Source organism: Macaca thibetana, chromosome 1, assembly GCF_024542745.1.
Source record: "Macaca thibetana thibetana isolate TM-01 chromosome 1, ASM2454274v1, whole genome shotgun sequence".
NCBI lineage: Eukaryota > Metazoa > Chordata > Mammalia > Primates > Cercopithecidae > Macaca > Macaca thibetana.
This window is the reverse complement of record NC_065578.1, coordinates 108,311,134-108,337,290: the sequence shown is the minus strand read 5'-3', so window position 1 is coordinate 108,337,290 and position 26,157 is coordinate 108,311,134. Positions and strand designations below refer to the sequence as shown.

At 44.7% G+C, this 26,157-nt stretch overlaps 1 protein-coding gene across 3 annotated transcripts in view; it reads left to right on the top strand.

Moving 5' to 3' along the window:
• The first annotated feature begins 14,188 nt into the window (after positions 1-14,188).
• The window catches only part of WDR47 (WD repeat domain 47), a 70,930-nt gene continuing 58,961 nt past the window's right edge, over positions 14,189-26,157 (top strand). Inside the window, exon 1 of one of the 3 annotated variants that reach the window (XM_050745570.1) lies at positions 14,189-14,562. The gene's annotated coding sequence lies outside the window, so the exon portion shown is untranslated. Of the gene's footprint in view, positions 14,563-14,804; positions 14,903-26,157 lie in introns of those variants that run through there. The other 2 variants (XM_050745581.1, XM_050745561.1) reach the window with 2 other exon arrangements.

Genomic DNA, 26,157 nt, shown 5'->3' with positions numbered 1-26,157 from the left:
TGTTGTTGTTAGAGACAGGGTCTTGCTCTGTCACTCAGGCTGGAGTGCAGTGGCAGGATCATAGCTCACGGCACCTTGAACTCGTGGGTTCGTCATCCTCATTCCTCAGCCTCCCAAGTAGCTAAGACTACACTGAACCTGGCTAATTTTTTTCTTAATTTTGTAGGGATGGAGTCTCACTGTGTTGCCCAGGCTGGCCTTGAACTCCTGTCCTCAAGCCATTCTCCTGCCTCAGATTCCCAAAGTTCTAGGATTATAGGCGTGAGCCACAGTGCACAGTCTCCACTTTAAGTGAAGCACTCTCTTTTTTTTTGAGACCAAGTCTCACTCTGTTGCCCAGGCTGGAGTGCAGTGGCATGATCTTGGCTCACCACAACCTCCGCCTCCCAGGTTCAAACAATTCTCCTGCCTCAGCCTCCTGAGTAGCAGGGATCACAGGCGGGTGCCACCATACCCAAATAATTTTTGTACTTTTTTAGTAGAGTGGGGGTTTCGCCATGTTGGCCAGGCTGGTCTCAAATTCCTGACCTCAGGTGATCCGCCCACCTCAGCCTCCCAAAGTGCTGGGATTACAGGCATGAGCCACCACGCCTTGCCGGAATTGGTGTTCTTTAGTAAAAACTGTAATATTGTAAATGTAGAAATTTTAAAATGGAGGAAAGAGCTCACTTGGCCTGTCATCAGTGGAGAAGGGTGCTGCCTGGAGAGTCATTTGGCCATTTCCCAAGAGACTTTGGGAGGTTGCGTTACTTGAGTGAGTATACTATAGTCCAGAGCCAGAGTTTGATTTCCAGCATTGCAGGCTTAGAAACTGATTTCATCAGCAAATAGCACATTCATCTCTCTGGGTACACTCACAGAATCCAAACTTATAAGACCAGTGTATGAAAACGGATACCAGTTTATAGAGGTAAGTAAAACTTGCACCTATATGATCAGCACATTCTTCCTTCTCTAGGCATACACATGTAGGAAATGAAAACAACATTATGAGGGTGAATGACAGTGAGGGGAGTTACATGAATGCATTGTCTAGAGCAGTGGTCCCCAACCATTTTTGTGCCAGGGACCAGTTTTGGGGAAGACAGTTTTTCTATGGACTGGGGTGAGGGTGATGGGGGATGGTTTTGTGATGATTGAAGTGCATTACATTTATTGTGCACTTTATTTCTATTATTATATATTTTTTATACACGCGCCCATCTAATTTACTTCATTTCATTAATTAATTTATTTATTTATTTTGAGACAGAGTCTTGCTCTGTTGCCCAGACTGGAGTGCAGTGGGACGATCTTGGCTCACTGCAACCTCTACCCCCCAGATTCAAGCGATTCTCCTGCCTCAGCCTCCTGAGTAGCTGGAATTATAGGCACCCGCCACCACGCCCGGCTAATTTTTGTATTTTTAGTAGAGACCGGTTTTCACCATGTTGGTTGGTTAGGCTGGTCTCGAACTCCTGACTTCGTGATCTGCCCACCTTGGCCTCCCAAAGTGCTGAGATTACAGGCGTGAGCCACTGTGCCGGGCCTAATTTTTTTTTTCTTAAAGAGATGCAGTCTTGTCATGTTGCCCAGGCTCATCTTGAACTCTTAGACTCAAGCCATCCACCCGCCTCAGCCTCCCAAAGTGCTGGGATTACAAGTTTCAGGCACTGCACCCAGCCTAAAACCAAGAACTTTTAAAAGCTCTGCCCACATCACAGAACATACCCATTTTTCTAGGTCTGATTTTCTTAGAGTCCCCATGTTTTCCTTCTTGCCACAAATAGATACTGGAAGTGTGGATGATCAGGGAACAAGGTGTTAAATGTGTTGTTGAAGGCTGCTGCTTTTCCTGGGCCCTTGTAAATGACTATATGAGTATTCACACCATTAAATTATGTGATAGGGCAGTCTGGGCGACATAGCGAGACCCCCATCTCTACAAAAATAAGAAATAAAATTAGTCGGGTGCAGTGGCATGCCCTTGGAGTCCTAGGTACTTGGGAGGAGTGGTCCTAGATGGGAGGACCACTTGAGTCCAGGAGTTCGAGGTTACAGTGAGCTATGATTGCACCACTGCAAACATGTGAGACCCTATCTCAAAAAAAAAAAAAAAAAAAAAAAAAAAAGCTGTGCCCAGTCCTGTAAATCTAGCACCTCTGGAAGCCAAGGTGAGAATCGTTTGAAACCAGGAATTCAAGATCAGCCTGGGCAATATACTGAAACCCTGTCTCTTAAAAAAAAAAGAAAAAAGAAAAAGGCCGGGCGCAGTACCTCACACTTGTAATCCCAGCACTTTGGGAGGCCAAGGCGGGCAGATCACCTGAGGTTGGGAGTTCGAGACCAGCCTGACTAACATGCAGAAACCCCATCTCTACTAAAAATACAAAATTAGCCAGGCATGGCAGTGCACACCTGTAATCCCAATTACTCGGGAGACTGAGGCAGAAGAATCACTTGAACCCAGGAGGCGGAGGTTGTGGTGAGCCAAGATCGTGTCATTGCACTCTAGCCTATGCAACAAGAGCGAAACTCTGTCTCAAAAAAAAAAAAAAAAAAAATTAGGGGATTGGCTCAAGGAAAACGTTTTCATATATTGAGTATTTATTTATTAAACACCTATTGTATCTGAGACAGCACAGGTACCATTTTGCTATGTGGTATCCAGATACATGGAATTCTTTTTTTTTTTTTTGAGACAGTCTCGCTCTGTCACCCAGGCTGGAGTGCAATGGCATGGTCTTGGCTCACTGCAAGCTCTGCCTCCTGGGTTCAAGCAATTCTCCTGCCTCAGCCTCCCGAGTAGCTGGGACTACAGGCTTGTGCCACCACACCCAGCTAATTTTTGTATTTTTATTTTTGCATTTTATTTTTATTTTTATTTTTGAGATGGAGTTCCACTCTTGTTGCCCAGGCTGGAGTCCAGTGGTGCAATCTTGGCTCACTGCAACCTCCGCCTTCCGGTTTCAAGTGATTCTCCTGCCTCAGCCTCCCGAGTAGCTGGGACTACAGGCTTGTGCCACCACACCCAGCTAATTTTTGTGTTTTTATTTTTGCATTTTATTTTTATTTTTATTTTTGAGATGGAGTTCCACTCTTGTTGCCCAGGCTGGAGTACAGTGGTGCAATCTTGGCTCACTGCAACCTCCGCCTTCCGGTTTCAGGTGATTCTCCTGCCTCAGCCTCCCAAGTAGCTGGGATTACAGGTGACCACCACCACATGCAGCTACTTTTTAAATTTTTAGTAGAAATGGGGCTTCACCATGTTGGCCAGGCTGGTCTCAAACTCCTGACCTCGTGATCTGCCTGCCTCAGCCTCCCAAAGTACTGGAATTACAGGCATGCGCTACCATGCCTGGCCTAATTTTTGTATTTTTAGTAGAGACAGAATTTCACTGTGTTGGCCAGGCTGGTCTCGAACTCCTGGGCTCAAGTGATCTGCCCGCCTCGGCCTCCCAAAGTGTTGGAATTCCTTTGGGTGTGAATCACCGTGCCTGGCATTTTTTTTTTTTTTTTTTTTTTCCCAAGGCAGAGTCTTGCTCTGTCACCCAGGCTGGAGTGCAGTGGTGCAACCTTGGCTCACTGCAACCTCCACCTCCCAGGTTCAAATGATCCTCCTGCCTCAGCCTCCTGTAGCTGGGACTACAGGGGCACGACACCATGCCCAGCTAATTTTTGTAGAGACAAGATTTCATGGTGTTGGCCAGGCTGGTCTGGAACTCCTAACCTGAAGTGATTGCCCACCTCAGCCTTTCAAAGTGCTGGGATTACAGGTGTGATTCCGATAAATGGAATTCTAAAGTTAGAAATAGGGCTGGGTAAGGTGGCTCATGCCTATAATCCCAACACTTTGGGAGACCTAGGCAGGCAGATCACTTGAGCCCAGGAGTTTGAGACCAGTCTGGGCAACATGGCAAAACCCTATCTCTACAAAAATTAGCTGTGTGTGGTGACAGACGCCTGTAGACTCAGCTACTGAGGAGGCTGAGGTGGGGGGATTGCTTGAGCCTGGGAGGCAGAGGTTGCAGTGAGCTGAGATCATGCCACTGCACTCCAGCCTGGGCAATAAAGCAAGGCCCAGACTCAAATAACTAAATACAATGAAATAAAGTAAGGAGCAAATTTTTTTGTGTTTTACCGGTAGGTTGATAGGAGTTCCTATTTGAACTTTTGTACAAAATCTCATGTTATTTGTAGTACTGAGACTTCTATGTATCATACTCTATTATATTTATACATAATATGATGATTATTTGTGATTACACAGAGAATCTGGTAGACTGCCTTGATATCCTTGGGTACATTCTTTTAGGATCAGAACAATTACTAAAGCAAAAATCATTTTTTCAATTTGTATTTGCATGACCATTTTAGATAAATAACTGAAATTTTATTGGAAAGAGCCTGCATAGTTACTGACCAAACTCTAAAAGAAATGCTAATGCTATACTTATTTTTTCTGAAATAGGGTTTTCGTAAGTATTTTGGAGGCATGTGAACTTATAAGACACCAATCAAGACTTGTTTTGGTGATTATGACATTTCTTCCATCTTTATAGGAAGTTCTACTAAATGGTCACAAGCTTATTACTGGAAACTTTCTAACCTTATCCTAAAACAACTATCTGAAATTACGATGCTTAATGTGCTTTATGTATTACTAACATTTCCTAACATTTAGTTTCCCCTTTTAAAAATTTTGACATATGGCCGGGCATGGTGGCTCACACCTGTAATCCCAGCACTTTGGGAGGCCAGGCAGGCGGATCACGAGGTCAGGAGATGGAGACCATCCTGGCTAATAGGGTGAAACCTCGTCTCTACTAAAAAAAAAAAAAAAAAAAAAAGGATACAAAAAATTAGCCGGGCGTGGTGGTGGGCGCCTGTAGTCCTAGCTACTCGGGAGGCTGAGACAGGAGAACGGCGTGAACCTGGGAGGCGGAGCTTGCAGTGAGCCAAGACTGTGCCACTGCACTCCAGCCTGGGTGACAGAGTAAGACTCCGTCTCAAAAAAACAAAAAAAAAAATTGACATATTTCACTGACTTGATTATAGTGGATGTTTTCCAAAATAATTTATTTTATTTATTTTTATTTTCAAGAATATATCAGATATTTACTTAATATAAATAACAGCATATCTCTTTTATGTATAACTAAGTTTTTGTTTAGAGGTCTAGATAGGAGCCCTGGAAGACTGAGGTAATTCTACCTCTGTTGCCCAGACTGGAGTGCAGTGGCGCGATCTCGGCTCACTCCAACCTTTGCCTCTTGGGTTCAAATGATTCTCCTACCTCAGCCTCCTGAGTAGCTGGGACTACAGGCATGCACCACTAGGCCCTGCTAATTTTTGCATTTTTCAGTAGAGACAGGGTTTCTCCATGTTGGCCAGGCTGGTCTTGTACTCCTGACCTCAGGTGATCTGCCCCTCTCAGCTTCCCAAAGTGTTGGGATTACAGGTGTGAGCCACCATGCCTGGCCCTTGAATCTGTTTAAAGGAGAAGCAGCAGTGGTGGTGCTTTGTTCTCCTAAAGCCTCACTTAGGTTAATTCCATATCTTGGTTAGGTGCTACTGTCTCTGAAGCACAAAGCTCTTTGATGTGTGTATGTATGTGCGTGTTCTAGTAATGGGAGTGGAGCTTCTAAAACATGTTCTCGTAGCTCCACAAACTTCCCCTGAATTCCTTGAGGCAAAGTTTCCTAGCTTGGGCTTGTACTCAGACTCCTGTCTCCTGTTTGGGGAAAACCAAAAACTTCTATTCTCCTTTTTAGAAATAACATTTGAGAATCATATTAAAAGAGGTCCACCTTAGCCTATAGGCATTTAAGTCACAAGGCACAATGAATCATTCTGTCTTGTAAGAACCTGCATTTCCAAATGATGCCTAACCTAGTTCCTGACCCAGAACTGGCATTCAGTTAATATTTGGTGAATGATTGAGGCAGTATCTTGGGATCTGAGGACAGTCCTTCATCTAAGCAAGCCTTGTCCTCTTTGAACAATTGACTGCTATTGCAGCAACTAGAGTGAAAGACAAGAAGATCTAATCTTAACCAGTGGGGCTGAGTATAGAAGCAAAGGTGATACCTTAGGCTACCAGCTATTAAGGTTGTAACGTAAACTTTGATGTTACATTAAGAAACAAATATACAGTCAATGCATTTATAAGTGTGCAAGTGATAAGATGTACCAGATGTCTTGTGTTTCAGTGCCTCTTTCTTTCTCTCCTTCCACCTTCTTTTTTCCAGAAATATAATGGTGATATATTTGCTTCGAACAATGCTGAATTCCTATGCATTGAAAATGAATATGCAAATAGCACTATGCTATAGGTTATGGAGAATATAAACATTAATAAGACTTCTTGTCTTCTCTACCTTGTCAGAATAGGGTCCATTGTATTCAAGCTAAAATTTCTGGCTGAGCATGGTGGCTTAAGCCTATAATCCCAGCACTTTGGGAGGGAGTACAGTGACACAATCATGGGTCACTGCAATCCTCAACCTTCCAGACTCAAGCGATCCTCCTGCCTTAGCCTCTCTAGTAGTTGAGATAACGTGTTACCATGCCCGGCTATTTTTTTAATTTTTATTTTTAGTCAAGATGGGGTCCCACTATGTTGCCCAGTCTGGTCTCAAACTCCTGGGCTCAAGGGATCCTCCCGCCTTGACCTCCCAAAGTACTGGGATTACAGGCATCAGCCACTGTGTCTGGTGCAAAATTTCTTAAAACAATTAGCCAGGCAAGGTGGCTCATACCTGTAGTCCCAGCTACTCAGGAAGCTGAGGCCAGAGGATAGTTTGAGCCCAGGAGTTTGAGACTGCAGTGAGCTATAATCATGCCACTATACTCTAGCCTAGGTGACACTTTAGCCTGGGTGAGAAAGTGAGACTCTGTCTCTTAAATAAATAAATACTAAAATAAAATTTCCAGTTAATATAATGTGGTAGAATGAGGCAGAGCATGGTGGCTAATGCCTCTAATCCTAGCACTTTGGAGGCTGAGGCTGGCAGATCACCTGAGGTCAGGAGTTTGAGACCAGCCTGGCCAACATGGTGAGTCCTCGTCTCTACTAAAAATACAAAAATTAGCTGGGTGTGGTGGTGCATGCCTGTAATCCTAGTTACTCAGGAGGCTGAGGCGGGAGAATCGCTTGAACCAGGGAGGCAGATCTTGAAGTGAGCTGAGATTGCACCACTGCACTTCAGCCTAGGTGGCAGAGTGAGACTCCCTCTCAAAGATAAAAAAATAATAATAATGTAGTAGAATAGAAAAAGAAAGTTTTATGAGTCAGAATGTCTCTGCTACATACTAGCTGTGTGACCTTGGGCAAGTTATTTAATCACTCAAATGGGAATAATTAATAGGTGTTTTAAGGGAGATTATGAGGTTTAAATAAGAACATAAGCAAAGCATTTCCTTTTGTGTTCAATGAATGCCAAAGCCAATCTAATACCTCATTGGGATTCTCCTTCCTTCCTTCCTTCCTTCCTTCCTTCCTTCTTTCCTTCCTTCCTTCCTTCCTTCCTTGTTTCCTTCCTTCCTTCCTTCCCTCCCTCCCTCCCTCCTTTCTTTCTTTCCCCTTCCTTCCCTTCCTTCCTTCCTTCCTTCCCCTCCCTCCCCTCCCGCCCGCCCGCCCGCCCTCCCTCCCCCTCCCTCCCTCCCTCCCTCCCTCCCTCCCTTCCTTCCTTCCTTCCTTCCTTCCTTCCTTCCTTCCTTCCTTCCCCTCCCGCCCGCCCGCCCTCCCTCCCTCCCTTCCTTCCTTCCTTCCTTCCTTCCTTCCTTCCTTCCTTCAGATGTCACTGTAGCAGTCTTATATTTGCAACTCAAGAAGGAATCAAAGCAGCTCAATATGCAGGTCACCCAACCAAGATTTCTTTTTTTTTTTTGAGAGAGAGTCTCACTCTGTCTCCTAGTCTGGAGTGCAGTGGTATGATCTCAGCTCACCGCAATCTCCGCCTCCCAGGTTCAAGCAATTCTCCTACCTCAGCTTTCTGAGAAGCTGGTATTACAGGCACCCACCACCACTCCCAGATAATTTTTGTATTTTTAGTAGAGGTGGGGTCTCATCATGTTGACCATGCTGGTCTCGAACTCCTGATCTCAAATGATCCACCCGCCTCAGCCTTCCAAAGTGCTGGGATTACAGGTGTGAGCCATGGTGCCTGGCCACGAAGGTATTATTATTATTATTATCATTATTATTATTTTTGGGACAGAGTCTCTCTGTGTTGCCCAAACTGGAGCGCAGTGGTGCAATCTCGGCTCACTGCAATCTCTGTCTCCCAGGTTCCAGCAATGCTCCTGCCTCAGCATCCTGAGTAGCTGGGATTACAGGCACCTAACGCCACGCCTGGATAATGTTTGTATTTTTAGTAGAGATGGGGTTTCACCATGTTGGTCAGGCTAGTCTCAAACTCCTGACCTTGTGATCCACTCACCCTCGGCCTCCCAAAGCACTGGGATTACAGGCATGAGCTACTGCGCCTGGCAAAGGTTTTTTTTTTTTTTTTTTTCTTCTGAGACGGAATCTTGCTCTGTCACCCAGGTTGGTCACCCAGGTTGCTCTGTCACCCAGGTTGGAGCGCAGTGTCACGATCTCGGCTCACTGCAAGCTCCACCTCCTGGGTTCACGCCATTCTCTGGCCTCAGCCTCCCAAGTAGCTGTGACTACAGGCGCCCAACACCATGCCCAGCTAATTTTTGTATTTTTTAGTAGAGACGGGGTTTCACTATGTTGGCCAGGCTGGTCTTGAACTCCTGACCTCGTGATCCAACAGCTTCGGCCTCCCAAAGTGCTGGGATTACAGGTGTGAGCCACCACACCCGGCAAAGGTATTTTTTAAACTACCACATTTACTCCGAAGCCCCTTCATCTCCTTCAGCATCCCACCAATGAAGCACATGTTCTGCTTAGCTAGATAAAAAGGTGAGGCACACTTTGCACTGCTGACATCACAGGAAAGCTGTCTATAAAACTATACTTCTGATACTGGGCTCCAGCTTTGTTCTCACAGGTCATCATCCTCATCCGGGAGATCAGCTGTCTGAGCAAACTCTAAGTCTTCTTTCCGTGGAAGACAATAGATTTTGCCTTCACTTTCCTGTCCTTAATATCCACTTTGTTGCCGTACAACACGATGGTGATGATTTCACACACTGGCACCAAATCTCTCTACCAGTTAGGCACATTCTTGTGTGTAATTCTTGATGTTACATCAAACATTATGATGGCACACTGGGCTACGGCTTGGATATAACAGCCATCTCTGTCCACCACATTTCTCCTGGCCGGCTGTATCCCATTTATTGACTTAATACGTTCTCCGTTGGTGTGGAACACTTGGGTGATGAAACTCAACACCCAAGGTGGCTACATAGCTCTCAAATTCACCAGTCAGATGATGTTTCATGAAAGTAGTTTTTCCAGTACCACCACCACCAACCAGTACAAGTTTGAACTAGACCTGGGGCTCTCCCTGGGCAGCCATCATGGCCTTCCTTCCAGAAGTGTCTCCTGCCCGTCGGACTGAGCCATTCTTCCTTTTGAACATTTTAACAATATTTATTCTTCCATACCATAAACATGGGATATCTTTCCATTTATTTGTACCTTCAATTTCTTTTAACAATGTTTTATAATTTTCAGTGGATAGATCTTTGCCTCCTTGGTTAAACTTATTATTATTATTATTATTTGAGACGGAGTCTTGCTCTGTCGCCCAGGCTGGAGTGCAGTGGCCGGATCTCAGTTCACTGCAAGCTCCGCCTCCCGGGTTCAAGCCATTCTCCTGCCTCAGCCTCCGGAGTAGCTGGGACTACAGGCGCCCGCCACCACGCCCAGCTAATTTTTTATATTTTTAGTAGAGACGGGGTTTCACTGTATTAGCCAAGATGGTCTCGATCTCCTGACCTCGTGATCTGCCCGCCTCGGCCTCCCATAGTGCTGGGATTACAGGCGTGAGCCACTGTGCCCGGCCTCTTCCTTTTTTTTCAAGCACTATCCCTAGCAGGTGATTGGTTGTCAGATTATCCCTGATTAGTTACTCTTTCTAGAGCTAGTAGAAGATTTAAATATTTAAAGGATGCTGGGCTGGGCATGGTGGCTCATGCCTATAATCCCAGCTCTTTGGAAGGCCAAGGGGAGAGGATCATTTAAGCCCAGGACTTTAAGACCAGCCTGGGCAACAAGACGAAACTCCGTCTCTACAAAAAAAAAAAAAAAAAAAAAAAAAAAAAAAGAAAAAAAAAAAAGAAAAATTAGCCGGTCATGGTGACTTGCACCTGTAGTTTTAGCTACTGGAGAAGCTGAGGTGGAAGGATCGCTTGAGCCCAGGAGGTCTAGGCTGCAGAGAGCCATGATTGCCCCACTACACTCCAGCCTGGGCGACATAGCAATACTGTCTCAAAAAAAAAGAAAGAAAAGAAAAGAAAAGAAAAGAAAAGAAAGAAAGAAAGAAAGAAAGAAAGAAAGAAAGAAAGAAAGAAAGAAAGAAAGAAAGAAAGAAAGAAAGAAAGAAAGAAAGAAAATGTAATTAATTCCTAAAGTTTCAGAATATGAGTCCATGGGGAAAAGGTTCTAACTGATAAAACTGTTGCAAATGGGATAAAAAATGAAGTTAAAAAAAAAAAGGATATTGGTTCTCAAAACTTCTTGTTTAGCATAAAGATTTAGAAGTGGTTTCTTAAATGAACTATACTAGCAAAATAATTGCGAGACTACTTCCAGGATATAACGTATCTGCCTACTTTTTCAATTTATACACTCTGTAATGCATTGTTTGTTGGCTTGTTTTGTTTTCAATATCAAGATCCTGGGTAACATTCAATTACGTTTATATTTATTTGCCTGTCACTTATCATTAAGAGGGTTCATAATGAAGACTTTCTTCCAGGAGTTATTGACTAGGCAATTGAAATTTTGTAGTTCAGCTTTTGTGTGTTGTTTTTCTGAATGCATACGTATTTTTCTTAGAAATGTTTCCTCGGATGGGTACAGTAGCATGTGCCTGTAATCCCAGCACTTTGGGAGGCCATGGCGGGAGGATTACTTAAGGTCAGCGGTTTGAGACCAGCCTGGCCAACATGGTGAAACCTCGTCTCTACTAAAAATACAAAAATTAGCCAAGTGTGGTGGCACACAAATTAGCCGAGTGTGGTAGCACGTGCCTGTAATCCCAGGTACTCAGGGCTGAGGCAGGAGAATCGCTTGAACCCAGGAGGCAGAGGTTGCAGTGAGCTGAGATTGCACCACTGCACTCCAGCCTGGGTGACAGAGTGAGACTGTCTCAAAGAAAAAAAAAAGAAGGCCAGGCACAGTGGCTCGTGCCTGTAATCCCAGGACTATGGGAGGCTGAGGCAGGCGGATCACGAGGTCAGGAGTTCGAGACCAGCCTGACCAACATGGTGAAACCCCGTCTCTACTAAAAATACAAAAACTAGTTGGGCATGGTGGTGCGCTGTAGTCCCAGCTAGTCTGGGGGCTGATGCAGGAGAGTCGCTTAAACCCAGGAGGAGGAGGTTCAGTGAGCTGAGATTGCACTACTGCACTCCAGCCTGGGTGACACAGTGAGACCCCATCTCAAAAAAAAAAAAAAAAAAAAAAGAAAGGAAAAAAAATGTGTATCTTCAAGCTCTCGCTTCTTTTATCTTGAATTGGACAAAATTTTGTATTCCCAGAAATATGGTTTAAATTTTATTTTTAATTTTTATGATTACATAATAGTTGTACATATTTCTAGAGTAAATACAATGTGTAATGATCAAATCTGGGTAATTGGGATATCCATCACCTTAAACATGCATTATTATTATTAAGAGACAGGGTCTCAATCAGTCACCCCAGTGGGAGTGCAGTAGTGTGATTATAGCGCACGGTAGCCTCGAACTTTGAGCTCAAACTATCATCCCAGTTCAGCCTCTCAAGTAGCTAGGACTGCAGGTGTGTCTCGCCATGTCTAATTTTTTATTCTCGTTTTTGTAGAGAGGGAGTCTCACTATGTTGCCAGGCAAGTCTCTAACTAGTGGCCTTAAGTGAGCCTAAGCCTCCCAAAGTGCTGGGATTTCAGGCATGAGCCACTGTGCCCAGGCATTTATTATTTCTTTTCTTTTATTTTTTGAGACAGAGTCTTGCTCTGTCACCAGGCTGGAGTGCAGTGACCCAATCTCAGCTCATTGCAACCTCTGCCTCCCAGGTTCAAGTGATTCTCCTGCCTCAGCCTCCTGAGTAGCTGGGACTACAGGCGCGCACCACCACACCCGGCTAATTTTTGTATTTTTAGTAGAGACAGGGTTTCACCATGTTGGCCAGGATGGTCTTGATCTGCCCACCTCGGCCTCCCAAAGTGCTGGGATTACAGGCGTGAGCCACTGCGCTTGGCCTGCCATTTACTATTTCTTTGTGTTGGGAACATTCTGAATCTTCTCTTCTAGCTATTTGGAAATATAGAATAGATTACTGTTAACTATAGTCACCCAATTATGCTATCGAGCACTAGAATTTATTCCTGCTATGTAACTGTAGTTTTGTACCCATTAACTTCTTTATTCCCCCTTCGCCCTCCACTCACTTTCCAGCCTCTGGTAACCACCATTGTATTCACTACCTCCATGAGATCCAATTCTTTTAGTTCCCATGTGAGAACGTGCAATATTTGTCTTTTTGTGCTTTGCTTGTTTCACTTAACATAATGTCCTCCTGTCCCATCCATGTTGCTGCAAATGACAGGATTTCATTCTTTTTTATGGGTGAATAAGATTGCATTGTGTGGCTGGGCGTGGTGGCTCATGCCTTTAATCCCAGCACTTTGGGAGGCCGAGGCGGACGGATCATGAGGTCAGGAGATCGAGACCATCCTGGCTAACACGGTGAACCCTCATCTCTACTAAAAATACAAAAAAAAAAAAAAAAAAAAAAAAAAAAAAGAAAAAAAAAAAATTAGCCGGAGGTGGCGGCTGGCGCCTGTAGTCCCAGCTACTCGGGAAGCTGAGGCAGGAGAATGGTGTGAACCCGGGAGGCGGAGCTTGCAGTGAGCCGAGATCGCACCACTGCACTCTAGCCTGGGCGGCAGAGCGAGACTCCATCTCAAAAACAAAAAAACAAAGATTGCGCTGTGTATATGTACCACATTTTCTTTATCCATTTGTCTGTTGATTGACCTAGGTTGATTCCATATTTTGGCTATTGTGAATAGTACTGCAATAAGCATAAGCATGGGAGTGCCAGAAATATTTTTAATGTTTATTCTCTTTACCAGGCTGTTACCCCATTTTCCCCTTTTGGGAGGTCCAGCTCACTCTGGACTTTCGCCTCTGTGAGGATGATTTTTTTTTTAAAATTTTCTTTGTGAGACGGAGTCTCACTCTGTCACCCGGGCCTGAGTGCAATGGCATGATCTCGGCTCACTGCAACCTCCATCTCTCGGGTTCAAGCGATTCTCTTGCCTCAGCCTACCGAGTAGCTGGGATTACAGGCAGCTTGCCACCACACCCGGCTAATTTTTGGATTTTTAGTAGAGACGGGGTTTCACCATGTTGGCCAGACTGGTCTCAAACTCCTGACCTCAGGTGATCCTCCCGCCTCAGCCTCCTAAAGTGCTGGGATTGCAGGCATGAGCCGCCGCGCCTGGCCGAGGATGATGTTCTTACAGGTTTGTGTAATTGTATTCTTCCTTATGGTTATACTTCCTGGATGCTTAATTCAGCTCGGTTGAGCATCACGTATATTTGTGGAATAAGTGGCTTACAACCAACAGGGGTAGATAAAACTGAACATGTTAAATGTTAAGTAACTGAAAAATGCTTTCAAGGCAGATCACCTTTACAAAATGAGAAACCAGAAAGGGGACAAACTACTGGAGTTTTCTGGGATGAAGTGGGACCTAGGAAAGCAGCGAGAGAAGGGTAGAAGGCGACATTAATTTCATTCACCTTTATTAATTATCTGGGAGGAGTACGAAGAGTCAATCCTAATGCGCAGTCTTCTCTGTTTGGAGGCGACAACCCCGTTAGTGCTATTTTGGGACATGGGGTCACCGACCTGCTACGGGTCTAACTCCCTGCCACTGGTCTCACGCTATTGACGCGCGCGTCCTGCTGGTTCCCCCGGCCCCTAGCAGGTCTTTCCAAGCCCGCCCCGCCCCCCGCCCCGCGCAGGCTTTGGGTCCGCCCCGCCCCGCCCCGTCCAGCCCAGCGCCGCCCAGCCCACCCCAGCCGACTCGCCCTTCGGCTCAGGCACCTGCCTGGCCGCCCCGCGCGGCGGGGTCCTGAGGCGCCTCGGGGAAGCGCGGCGATTGGCTGCCGCTCGCGGGTAGAGCTCGGCTCCCCGGCATTTGACAACCGCAGTCTGCAAGAGGCTGAGCTGAGCAGTCGCGGGGCCGGGAGGGGCCGACGTGAGAAGGACGGGTTGACGAACTGATGGATTGACGCGCGGGCGGCAGGAGGGAGGACCGACGCCAAACCCAGACCGCCGCCCTCGTGCTCCCGCCGCAGACCGGAGCCGGCCGCTTCGGTGCCCTGGCCGCCGGCCTCCCAGCCGCGTTCTCCTCCGTCGCTCCTCCGGGCTTGCCCTGGAGCCCTCAGGTGAGTGTGTCCGGGAGGCGGAGGCGGGGTCGGACAGCTGCACACCTCGGGTTGCCATGGTCACCCGTCGCCTCCTGTCACCACCTGACACGGCTTCGACTGGGCGGCCCCGAGGGCTGTTTGCGGCCCCAGAGAGGGGTCTTTAGTAGGCTTGGGTGCCGACTGGGAGGGGACTGGGGTCGTGGGTGAGGCCCCAGCATCGCGGGATGAGGACCTGCGAACTGCTGGGCCCCGGTCCGAGGTCACCGCTCCTGGACCACACCTTTCTCACATTACCAGTCGGTTTCTGGGGGCAGAGCGACACCCCTCGCCCTGGCACCGAGCAGCAAGTGAGCTCGAGGTTCGTGCCCATTTCGCCGCTGCGCCGATTCTTCCTTCCTCGCCCCTTGGTCGAGCCCGTGCTAGAACTGAGGGGCGCGCTCGCGTCCCTTTCTAGGCACGCCTTGGCCCGGAGGAGGAGAGGGAGCCCGGGGCTGGGAGCCCCGCTGGGGCCGGGTTTGGCTTTTCTTACATCAGTGGTCTCTGGGAGCAGGCCTTTGGGGGTCTGGGTGTGGTCGCGGAAAGGGGCAGCGACTCGATTTAGAACTGGGATTGTACTGGAGGGGCGCCTGCGTAGAAGAACGCAAGGTTGTGGAACTCAAAGGGTTAAACCTCTTCTCTTTATTGGGGAGAAAAATATTGGAACTCTAGCTCCGGGGCGAGGCCGTGGGCAAAGGGGGCGGGGGCGGGGGCGAGGGTTGGCCAGGGCGGCATTTGGGCTTTTGACCAGATGATTTTTGCTTCTCTGTACACAGACATGCAGTTAGTAACCGTGCATGGTATCTGAGGGGACCTTTTTTTTTTTTTTTTTGGCAACTTGGTTTTCTCTGCGTAATGAAAGGAGAAGTCTTTGTTCCACCCAGATTCATAGATTGTGATCCTAATAGTTATTTCTGTCTTTGTTGTAGACTCTGTAGAATGCCTCAAAAAGTTAATGGCACATAAATTAACATGTAGGTTTAAAAAATGCTATAAATCTTTTTTTCACAGTAAATCCAAGTAGAATTTTTTTGTCTCCAGCGTTGGCATATGTTGCATTGACATTTTACTAAGAAGGAGAAACGCCTAAGAGCCCATTTTCCTTTATATGGCATATTTTCGAGGTCTCATTTAGGAAGAAGATGAAATGAGTAATTCTACCTTAGGTTTGGGAGGTTAGGATAGATTGCTTCCAATAGGAAAGAAACATTATTACACGGTAATGGAAAAGTCAAGCCACAACAGTATATTGTTAGGTAGAAAAGCCAAAACCCAGACACTTGAATTTGGATGCCATTATGAAGACGTAAGTTGTTTTTTTTTTTTCTTTTTTGACAGGATTTTAACCTATGTTTGTCTCCCACTGGTCCATTTCCTGGTTCTTTTCTCCCTCGTCTTAAAAACCAGTACTGTTAAGAATGTGTCATAAGAGAACAGGGGTACAATCCTATGTTACTACTTACATAATGGTGTTCAACCTCTTTTCCTGTTTGTGAAATAGAGTTTATTAGTTATTTAATGGACAGCATGTGAAATACTTAATGTATGCTGCAGTTTCAGAAACGCTTTAGTTATGAAAAGATTTGAAGTTTTCCTTAGTAGATCAGTAAGCTGAAAAATCAGATTACCTGTATTTGAGCTTTCTTTTGCTACGGATTGCATTCTTGTAAGAGCTACTAAGCCTAACATTGACTAATGTCTCATTCCGTAAAATAGTGATAATGCTTGCTATTGTTTTAGTTTGAGAATGGGCTCTGAGTTGAAAGCACTTTGGAAGGCATCTGTTGATTACCTTTTTTTTTTTTTTTTTTTTTTTTTTTTTTTTTTGAGACGGAGTCTCTCTCTGTCGTCCAGGCTGGAGTTCAGTGGCACGATCTCAGCTCACTGCAGCCTCCGCCTGCTGAATTTAAATGATTCTCCTGCCTCAGCCTCCCAAGTAGCTAGGATTACAGGTGCCTGCCACCACGCCAGGCTAATTTTTGTATTTTTAGTAGAGACGGGGTTTCACCATGTTGGCTAGGCTAGTCTCGAATTCCTAGCCTCAGGTGATCCACCCTCCTTGGCCTCGAAAAGTGTTGGGATTACAAGCGAGAGCCACCGTGCCTGACCCTGTGTATTATTTTTGAACAGAAGACTTAAACCCAGGTCTTCAAACTCCAAATCCAATGCTGGCCCACACCTGAGGATACTTCAGTTTTGAGACTATTACACTGAATAGCCAAAGCTTGCATATTTCAACTAATTTTTCTCTATATTGAGTTTGTTTTTGTTGAAATGAAAAGATACCCTTTAAAAAGGATTTATACCGGCCGGGTGTGGTGGCTCATGCCTGTAATCCCAGCACTTTGGGAGGCTGAAGCGGGCGGATCACCTGAGGTCAGGAGTTTGAGACCAGCCTGGATAACATGGTGAAACCCTGTCTTTATCAAAAATACAAAAATTAACTGGGCATGGTGGCATGTGCCTGTAATCCCAGCTACTCGGGAGACTGAGGTAGGAGAATCGCTTGAACACAGGAGGTGGAGGTTGCAGTGAGCCAAGATTGTGCATGCCACTGCACTCCAGCCTGGGCGACAAAGCGAGACTCTGCCTCAAAAAAAAAAAAAAAAAAAGGAATTTATACCACACACTCCCTTAAAACCTTTCTTTTGTGTTCTATAGTCTTGTTCACCGTAATAGCTCGATCATTGTATCCCAGTTTGTAGCGTGTTGTTAATACTTAGTAAATACTCCTCAGTCATTACCTACCTGAACTTCCCCTGTTTAAATGGCTTCAGATGAATATTATCACAAGTAGGGGTTTCTTCATATGGTACGTTTAACATAATTGATCTCAATGAACTTTCCAATATTATTTATTATTATTATTATTATTATTATTATTAGAGACAGAGTCTCGCTGTGTTGCCCAGGCTGGAGTGCAGTGGTGTGATCTCGGCTCGCTGCAACCTCTGCCTCCCAAGTTCAAGTGATTTTCCTGCCTCAGCCTCCCAAGTAGCTGGGATTGCAGGTGCACACACCTCCACACTTGACTAATTTTTTTATTTTTAGAAGAGACAGGGTTTCACCATGTTGGTGAGGCTGGTCTTGAACGCCTGGTCTCAAGTGATCCACCCACTTCGGCCTCCCAAAGCGTTGGGATTATAGGCGTGAGCCACTGCACCTGGCCTATTTATTTATTTTTTGAAACAGGGTCTCACTTTATCGTTCAGGCTGCAGTACAGTGGCGTGATGATAGCCCACTGCAGCCTCAAATTCCTGGGCTCGAGTGATCCTCCTGCCTCAGCCTCCCGAGTAGCTAGGACTACAGGTGCTTGCTACCACACCCAGCTAATTTTTGTATTTTTTGTAGAGATAGGGTTTTGCCATGTTGCCCAGGCTGGTGTTGAACTCCTGGGCTCAAGTGACTTGCCTGCCTTGGCTTCCCAAAGTGCTGGGATTACAGGCATGAGCCACCGCACCTGACTTGATATTTTTTAAATTACTGAAATATTTTCAAAAATAAGTAAGCTTATTCCAAAGTAAATTTTTATACTGCACAGCGCAGTAGCTCTCCCGCAGCAATTCATTAGCAGTCCTTTTGACACATTGTCCTTACCAAGGCTAGGAGCTCTGAAGGGAAGAAATTTACATTTATTGAGCACCAGTTGCATGCTTTCCACTCTGCTAGGAGCTTGTTCTCGTTTTATAAGTCAACATCCTATTTTACAGAGAAATAGTACTGGGCTGGGCGAGGTGACTCATACCTGTAATCCAAGCATTTTGGGAGGAGGCTGAGGTGAGAGAATCACTTGAGCCTAGGTTGACAAGGCTCTACCAGCCTGGGAGACAGTGAGACCCAGTCTCAAAAAAAAAAAAAAAAGAAAAAGAAAAAGAAAGAAAGAAAGAAAAAACAGTACTACATGCAATGCAAAAAGACATAAAATTTTATACTATTTATAATTACTCGTTATATAGTACACTTGACGTATGTAACTCAAATAATGTTTTTTTCCTATGGCTAAGTACCATGTTTTGTGACTCTTGTTGATGTGATGAGAAAGAAAAAGAAAGTGGAACCTTTTATGAAATCTTTGTTTTTTTCTTTTTTTTTGAGACAGAGTCTCACTCTGTCGCCCAGGCTGGAGTGCAGTGGCGTGATCTCCTGCCCGCTGCAAGCTCTGCCTCCTGGGTTCACACCATTCTCCTGCCTCAGCCTCCTGAGTAGCTGGGACTACAGGCGCCCGCCACCACGCCCGGCTAATTTTTTTATATTTTTAATAGAGACGGGGTTTTATCGTGTTAGCCAGGATGGTCTTGATCTCCTGACCTCGTGAACCACCCACTTCAGCCTCCCAAAGTGCTGGGATTACAGGCGTGAGCCACTGCGCCCAGTGGTTTTCTTTGAAACTTTAAGAAAAGCTTTGGAAATGAAATTGCTGGAAGTGCAAAAATAGCATTTCACAGATAGATGATGATATAAGGAAATTTTAGGTGTATTCATTGTAAAGAGCCTAGATTATGGGATATGTTAGTTTCACTGTGTATAGTTCTTGATCAGACCACACCTGGAGTGTTGTGCTTTATTTTTTATTTATTTGTGTTTTTGAGATGGAGTCTTGCTCTGTCGCTCAGGCTTTAGTACAGTGGTGTGATCTCAGCTCACTGCAAGCTCCGCCTCCCGGGTTCACACCATTCTCCTGCCTCAGACTACCGAGTAGCTGGGACTACAGGCGCCCGCCACCATGCCCGGCTAATTATTTTTGTATTTTTAGTAGAGATGAGGGTTCACCGTGTTAGCCAGGATGGTCTCAATCTCCTGACCTCGTGATCCGCCCGCCTTGGCTTCCCAAAGTGCTGGGATTACAGGCATGAGCCACCGTGCCTGGCCTATTTATTTATTTATTTATTTTTTGAGATGGAGTCTTGCTCAGTTGCCCTGGCTGGAGTGCAGTGGCGCCATCTCGGTTCACTGCAACCTTCACCTCCCAGGTTCAAGTGATTCTCCTGCCTCAGCCTCCTGAGTAGATTCTCCTGCCTCTCCTGCAGCCTTCCCCTCCCAGGTTCAAGTGATTCTTCTGCCTCAGCCTCCTGAGTAGCTGGGACTACAGGCGCAGGCCACCACGCCCGGCTAATTTTTGTATTTTTAGTAGAGATGGAGTTTCACCATGTTGGCCAGAATGGTCTGGATCTCCTGACCTCGTGATCCACCTGCCTCAGCCTCTTATAGTGTTGGGATTACAGGCGTGAGCCACCGCCCCTGGCCTATTTTGGGTTCTTTAAGAGGGAGATTAACAAATATTTAGAGGAGGATGACAGGAGTGGGAGGGGATCTAGAAGCTACCTTCTGGTGAAGAATGGTCTTTGTAAGGATCAATTAAACAATGAATGTAAGATCCTAAAATAGTACCCAATAGTTTTTGCATTGTAAACAAAGCAGTTAATCCTGTTTTGGGGATTCTACTTTAGTTGGTACCTTAATATAGATTAGAACTTTTGAGATCTAATCCTTTAATATGTATATATTTTTCATTTTCATAGTTCTTTTTTGCTTTAAAATTAAAAATTGAGCCAGGTGAGCTGGCATATGCCTATAGCCTTAGCTACGCAAGAAGCTGAGGCAGAAGAATAGATTGAGCACAGGAGTTTGAGGCAGTAGTGTGCTATGAACAGGCCTGGGAATAGCAACTACACTCTAGTCTGGGCAACATAGTAAGACTCCTTCTCTTAAAAAAGAAGAAGAGGGCCGGGCGCGGTGGCTCAAGCCTGTAATCCCAGCACTTTGGGAGGCCGAGACGGGCGGATCACGAGGTCAGGAGATCGAGACCATCCTGGCTAACATGGTGAAACCCCGTCTCTACTAAAAATACAAAAAAAATTAGCCGGGCGAGGTGGCGGGTGCCTGTAGTCCCAGCTACTCGGGAGGCTGAGGCAGGAGAATGGCGTGAACCCGGGAGGCGGAGCTTGCAGTGAGCTGAGATCCGGCCACTGCACTCCAGCCTGGGCAACAGAGCCAGACTCCGTCAAAAAAAAAAAAAAAAAAAAAAAAAAAGGTACAAAATTAAAAATTGGCTGGGCACAGAGGCTCATGCCTGTAATCCCAGCATTTTGGGAAGCCAAGGTGGGCGGGTCACATGAGGTCGGGAGTTTGAGACCAGCCTGGCCAACATGGTGAAACCCCGTTTCTACTAAAAATACAAAATAGCTGGGCGTGATGGCGGGCGCCTGTAATCCCAGCTACTCGGGAGGCCAAGGCAGGAGAAAAAAATTAAAAAGTCTCCTTCAACCCTTTTCTTCTGCTAGATCCTTGCCTTCCACCCCAATGCCATTCCTCTCTTCAGAGATAATCACACTGAACAGTTTGGCATGCATCATTCCAGACCTTTTTTTGTGTGTGGAGTTGTTTTTTTTGTTGTTGTTTGTTTGTTTTTTGTTTGTTTTTCCTGAGACAGGGTCTTACTCTTTCGCCCAGGCTGGAGTGCAGTGGTGCAATGTTGGCTCACTGCAGCTTCGACCACCCAGACTCAAACAGTTCTCTCACCTCAACCTTCTGAGTAGCTGGGACCTCAGGCGTGCACCACCACACCTGGCTAATTTTTTTTTTTTTTTTTTTTTTTTTTTAAGAGACGGGGTTTCGTCATGTTGCCTTGAACTCCTGAGCTCAAGCTATCCTCTGATCTCAGCCTCCCAAAGTGCTGGGATTATAGGCATCAGTCACTGTGCCCGGCCTCAGACCTTTCTTTGTATATTTATTTAGACACAGAGATATTATGCCTCTCTCCTTTTAAATAAATGGACCTACTTATATTCATTCATTCAACAAATATTTATTGATAGCTATACTATTCTGTGATGCACTTTTCCTTTTTAGGATGTATAGATATGCATCACTGCATTAGTATTCTATAGCAGCAGTCCTCAGCCTTTTTGGCACCAGAGACTGGTTGGTTTACTGGCTTCCTAGAAGAAAATTTTTCCACGGACAGGGGAAGAGGTGGAAACCGTTCTACCTCAGATCAACAGGCGTTAGATTCACATAAGGAGACTGCAATTTAGATCCCTCGTATGTAGGGTCCGTGCTCCTATGAGAATCTAATGCCGCTGCTGATCTAACAGGTTGGGGAGCTCAGGCAGTAATGCTTCCTTGTCTGCAGCTCACCTCCTGCTGTGCGGCTTGGTTCCTAACAGGCCATGGATCAGTATTGGTCTGTGGCCTGGGGGTTGGGGACCCCTGTGTTATAGTATGAATTTACTGTAATTTATTTACCGATTCTGCTATTAAGGAGAGTTCCGTTTATTTCTAGTTTTTCTCTATTACAAATAAATTTTCAGGAAACCTCTTTTATTTGCAAGTATTTTTTTGCAGGCTGGGTTTCTATAAGAATTGGAATTGGGTAGTTTACATTTAACTTTATTTATTTATTTATTTGAGATGGAGTTTCACTCTTGTTGCCCAGGCCAGAGGGCAATGGTGTGACCCCAGCTCACTGCAACCTCCGCCTCCTGGGTTCAAGTGATTCTCCTGCCTCAGCCTCCCAAGTAGCTGGGATTCCAGGCATGTGCCATGATGCCCAGCTAATTTTGTATTTTTAGTAGAGATGGGATTTCACCATATTGGTCAGGCTGATCTCAAAGTCCTGACCTCAGGTGATCCACCCACTTCAGCCTTCTAAAATGCTGGGATTACAGGCATAAGCCACCACGCTCTGCCAACATTTTTGTAGGTAAAAATTTCATGCTGTCAAATTCTCTCAAAAAGTCCATCGCAGTTTACATTCTTTTTTTATTTTTATTTTTTTGAGACAGAGTTTCACTCTGTCACCAGGCTGGAGTGCAGTGGCGCGGATCTTGGCTCGCTGTAACCTCTGACTGCCTGGTTCAAGCAATTCTCCTGTCTCAGCCTCCCGAGTAGCTGGGATTACAGGCATGCACCACCATGCCCAGCTGATTTTTGTGTTTTCAGTAGAGACTGGGTTTCACCATGTTGGCCAGAATGCTCTCCATCTCCTGACCTCGTGATCTGCCCGCCTTGTCCTCCCAAAGTGCTGGGATTACAGGTGTGAGCCACCACATCTGGCCCCCAGTTTACATTCTTAACAACAGTATATGAAGGCATTTGCCCACACTGTTGCCAAAACTAGATATTATCAGGTATTCTTTTTTCTTTTTCAAAACTGGTAGGCCATAAATGGGTACCTCGTTTTACTATGTGTGGAAGTGAGCATGTTGGTACCTTGTTATACAACTATTATTGAGGTTGAGCATCTTTTCATAAATTTATTGATGTTCATAGTTCTTTTGTGAATTGTCTAGGATTTTTGCTCATTTTTCAGCTGGAATTTTGAGGGTATTGATTTTGAAGATGCTATTTATGCTATTTATATGCTCTAGATAATAACCATTTACCTCTTTTTTTTTTTTTTTTTTGGAGACAGAATCTCACTCTGTTGCCCAGGCTGGAGTGCAGTGGCATGATCTCAGCTCACTGCAACCTCCACCCCCCTGGGTTCGAGTGATTCTCCTGCCTCAGCCTCCCAAGTAGCTGGGATTACTGGTGCCTGCCACTGTGCCCAGCTAATTTTTGTATTTTTAGTAGAGACGGGGTTTCACATCTAGGCCAGGCTGGTCTTGAACTCCTGACCTCATGATCCACCTGCCTCAGCCTCCTAAAGTGCTGGGATTACAGGCGTGAGCCACTGCGCCCGGCCCCATTTATATCTTTATGTGTGTTTTACTTAGTCCTACTTTGTGCCTTGTCTTTCAACATAATTGTTTGTGGCAAGTTTCTGTTGAATGGAAGATTTACGTTTTACAATTTTTTTTTTTTTTTTGGACAGAGTCTCACTCTGTCACCCAGGCCGGAGTGCAGTGGTGCACTCTCAGTTTACGGCAACCTCCACCTCTTGGGTTCAAGCATATTCCTGCCTCAGCCTCCCGAGTAGCTGGGATTATAGGCACATGCCACCACACCTGGTTAATTTTTGTATTTTTAGTAGAGACAGGGTTTTGCCACATTGGCCAGGCTGGTCTTGAACTCCTCACGTCAAGTGATCTGCCCACCTGGCCTCCCAAAGTGCTGGGATTATGGGCGTGAACCACCATGCCCGGTCTACATTTTACATTGTTAGTCTCAAAGTTTACAATTTTTTTCTTTATCTTTTCTGCATTACATGACTTAATTGAGCAGTTTGAGTAACAAAATCGTTTTTATATTGTGAATTTTTAGTACTTCAGTAATTTTAAACATACTTGTTTAAAAATGTCTGGGTTTGAATATGGAAAGAACACACATACCTTAGTCCTTAATCTCATAAAGAAAGATTGAGGCCAGGTGCAGTTGCTCATGCCTGCAATCTCAGCACTTGGGGAGGCTGAGGCTGGCAGATCTCTTGAGCCCAGGAGTGGGAGACCAGCCTGAGCAACATGGTGAAACCCTGTCTCTACAAAAAACACAAAAATTAGCCAGGTGTGATGGTGCATGCCTGTAGTCTCAATTACTGGGAAGGCTAAGGCGGGAGGATCTCTTGAACCCAGGAGGTAGAGGCTGCAGTGAGCTAAGATTGTGCCACTGCACTTCAGCCTGGGATAGAGAGCAAGACCCTGTCTTCAAAAAAAAAAAAAAAGAAAGATTGAAATGGTATTTAAATCAGATCAGATCTGAGAAGTCTTGGGTTATGCGGAAAAAATACAAATTCCTTTGAAATGTTATTACTTCATTATATGCATTAGTTTACTAATTCTTTCTGTGTGTGCAAATGTAAATTTGTTATTTATGTTTTATTATTTTTAATTTTTTGAATAGGTAATATTCGTCCATGGTACAAAATTCGAAAAGGGTATATAGTGAAAAGTTATCTTCCCATTCCTCTTCTTTTTTTTTTTTTTAACTTTTATTTTAGGTTCAGGGGTACATGTGCAGGTTTGTTACATAGGTAAACTCATGTTACAGGGCTACTTTGATGTACAGATACCATTCCTATTCTTTAATTATCTGGTTTTCCTTCTAGGATACAACCAATATAATCAATTTCTTACGTTTTTTTACAGAGATATTTTATGCATATATACAACATACAGTTTATATTAGGTTCTTTTCTTTTTATACTTATATAAAGTTGCACCTGCTTTAAACATAATTTATTTCTTCTGGCCAAAAATCATTCACAGTTCCAGAAGGTAAATTAAAATAATTGATAAATTGAGAACAGCTGTCAACAGTAAGAAGGGACATGTGCTGCACCCATGTTACAAATGTTAGGTGATTAGCAGACATCACAGCTTTGGTTAAAAGAGCTTTTCTTTTGTTTGTTTGCTTAAGTGATCTAATGCAAATCTATTTTGTTTCTTCTTATTAAACAGACCTTATTAATTATAGGCTTCTGATTATCCCAGACTTGATATTTTCTTTTTTTTTTTTTTTTTTGAGATGGAGTCTCGCTCTGTCGCCCAGGCCGGAGTGCAGTGGCCAGATCTCAGCTCACTGCAAGCTCCGCCTCCCGGGTTCAAGCGATTCGCCTGCCTCAGCCTCCTGAGTAGCCGGGACTACAGGCGCCCGCCGCCGCGCCCGGCTAGTTTTTTGTATTTTTTAGTAGAGACGGGGTTTCACCATGTTAGCCAGGATGGTCTCGATCTCCTGACCTCATGATCCGCCCGTCTCGGCCTCCCAAAGTGCAGGGATTACAGGCTTGAGCCACTGCGCCGGCCCAGACTTGATATTTTCTATATATTATTGATATTTCCCAAGAATATGTACTTTCTGATATTGAAATGTGAGTTAAAGCAATTTATAAAACTTGAAGGGAAATCATAGAAATTAGACAAATGAATCCCCTTACTTTATGAATGAAGAAATTGAGGCACATAGAGGTTAAGTGACTTGCAACATCACGTATGTATTCCTGCAGGTCTGGACATTTAAAATTAAGTGACCTGGCAGCAACATAAAGTTTTTTGAATGCCATGTTACTAAAAACAGCTAGCAGTTTTTTTCTTCCTTTTTTTTAAAAAAAAAAAAAAAAAAAAAGATGCAGTAGTCCTGTGTTGCAGTTTGATATTTTATTGAAAAGCTTCATGACACTTCATCTTCTTGTCTGCATTTTTGCTTGTGAACTTCTATTGTAAAGCACTATTATTCTGTGTTAGGCACTCTGTAATACTTGGAAGATTAAAGAGAGCAGTTTTTATTGTGTGAGATGGAATTGCAGATTAATGGAGCCTTTCTTAAGCACTTTTGTCGTGACTATAAGGTTTATGATGACTGTGCCCTAGTTCTTTTATCCTTATATTTATAATAATTCTTAGCCTGTTGTGTTTTTCTTCCTTCATACTGTGTGTTTAACCGCATTGCAAATGAACATTTAATTAAATCATATCTACTTATATTTGGTTAGAAAGCTACCAGTGATATTTTTTCATGAAGTTTTTCCGTATCTTTGTATGGAAATACACAGAGTCAATATATTATTATTACTAGTATATTTTCTTTCTTTTTTTTTTTTTTTTGAGACGGAGTCCTGCTCTGTTGCCCAGGCTGGAGTGCAGTGGTGCAATCTTGGCTCACTGCAACCTCCGCCTCCCAGGTTCAAGCAATTCTCTGCC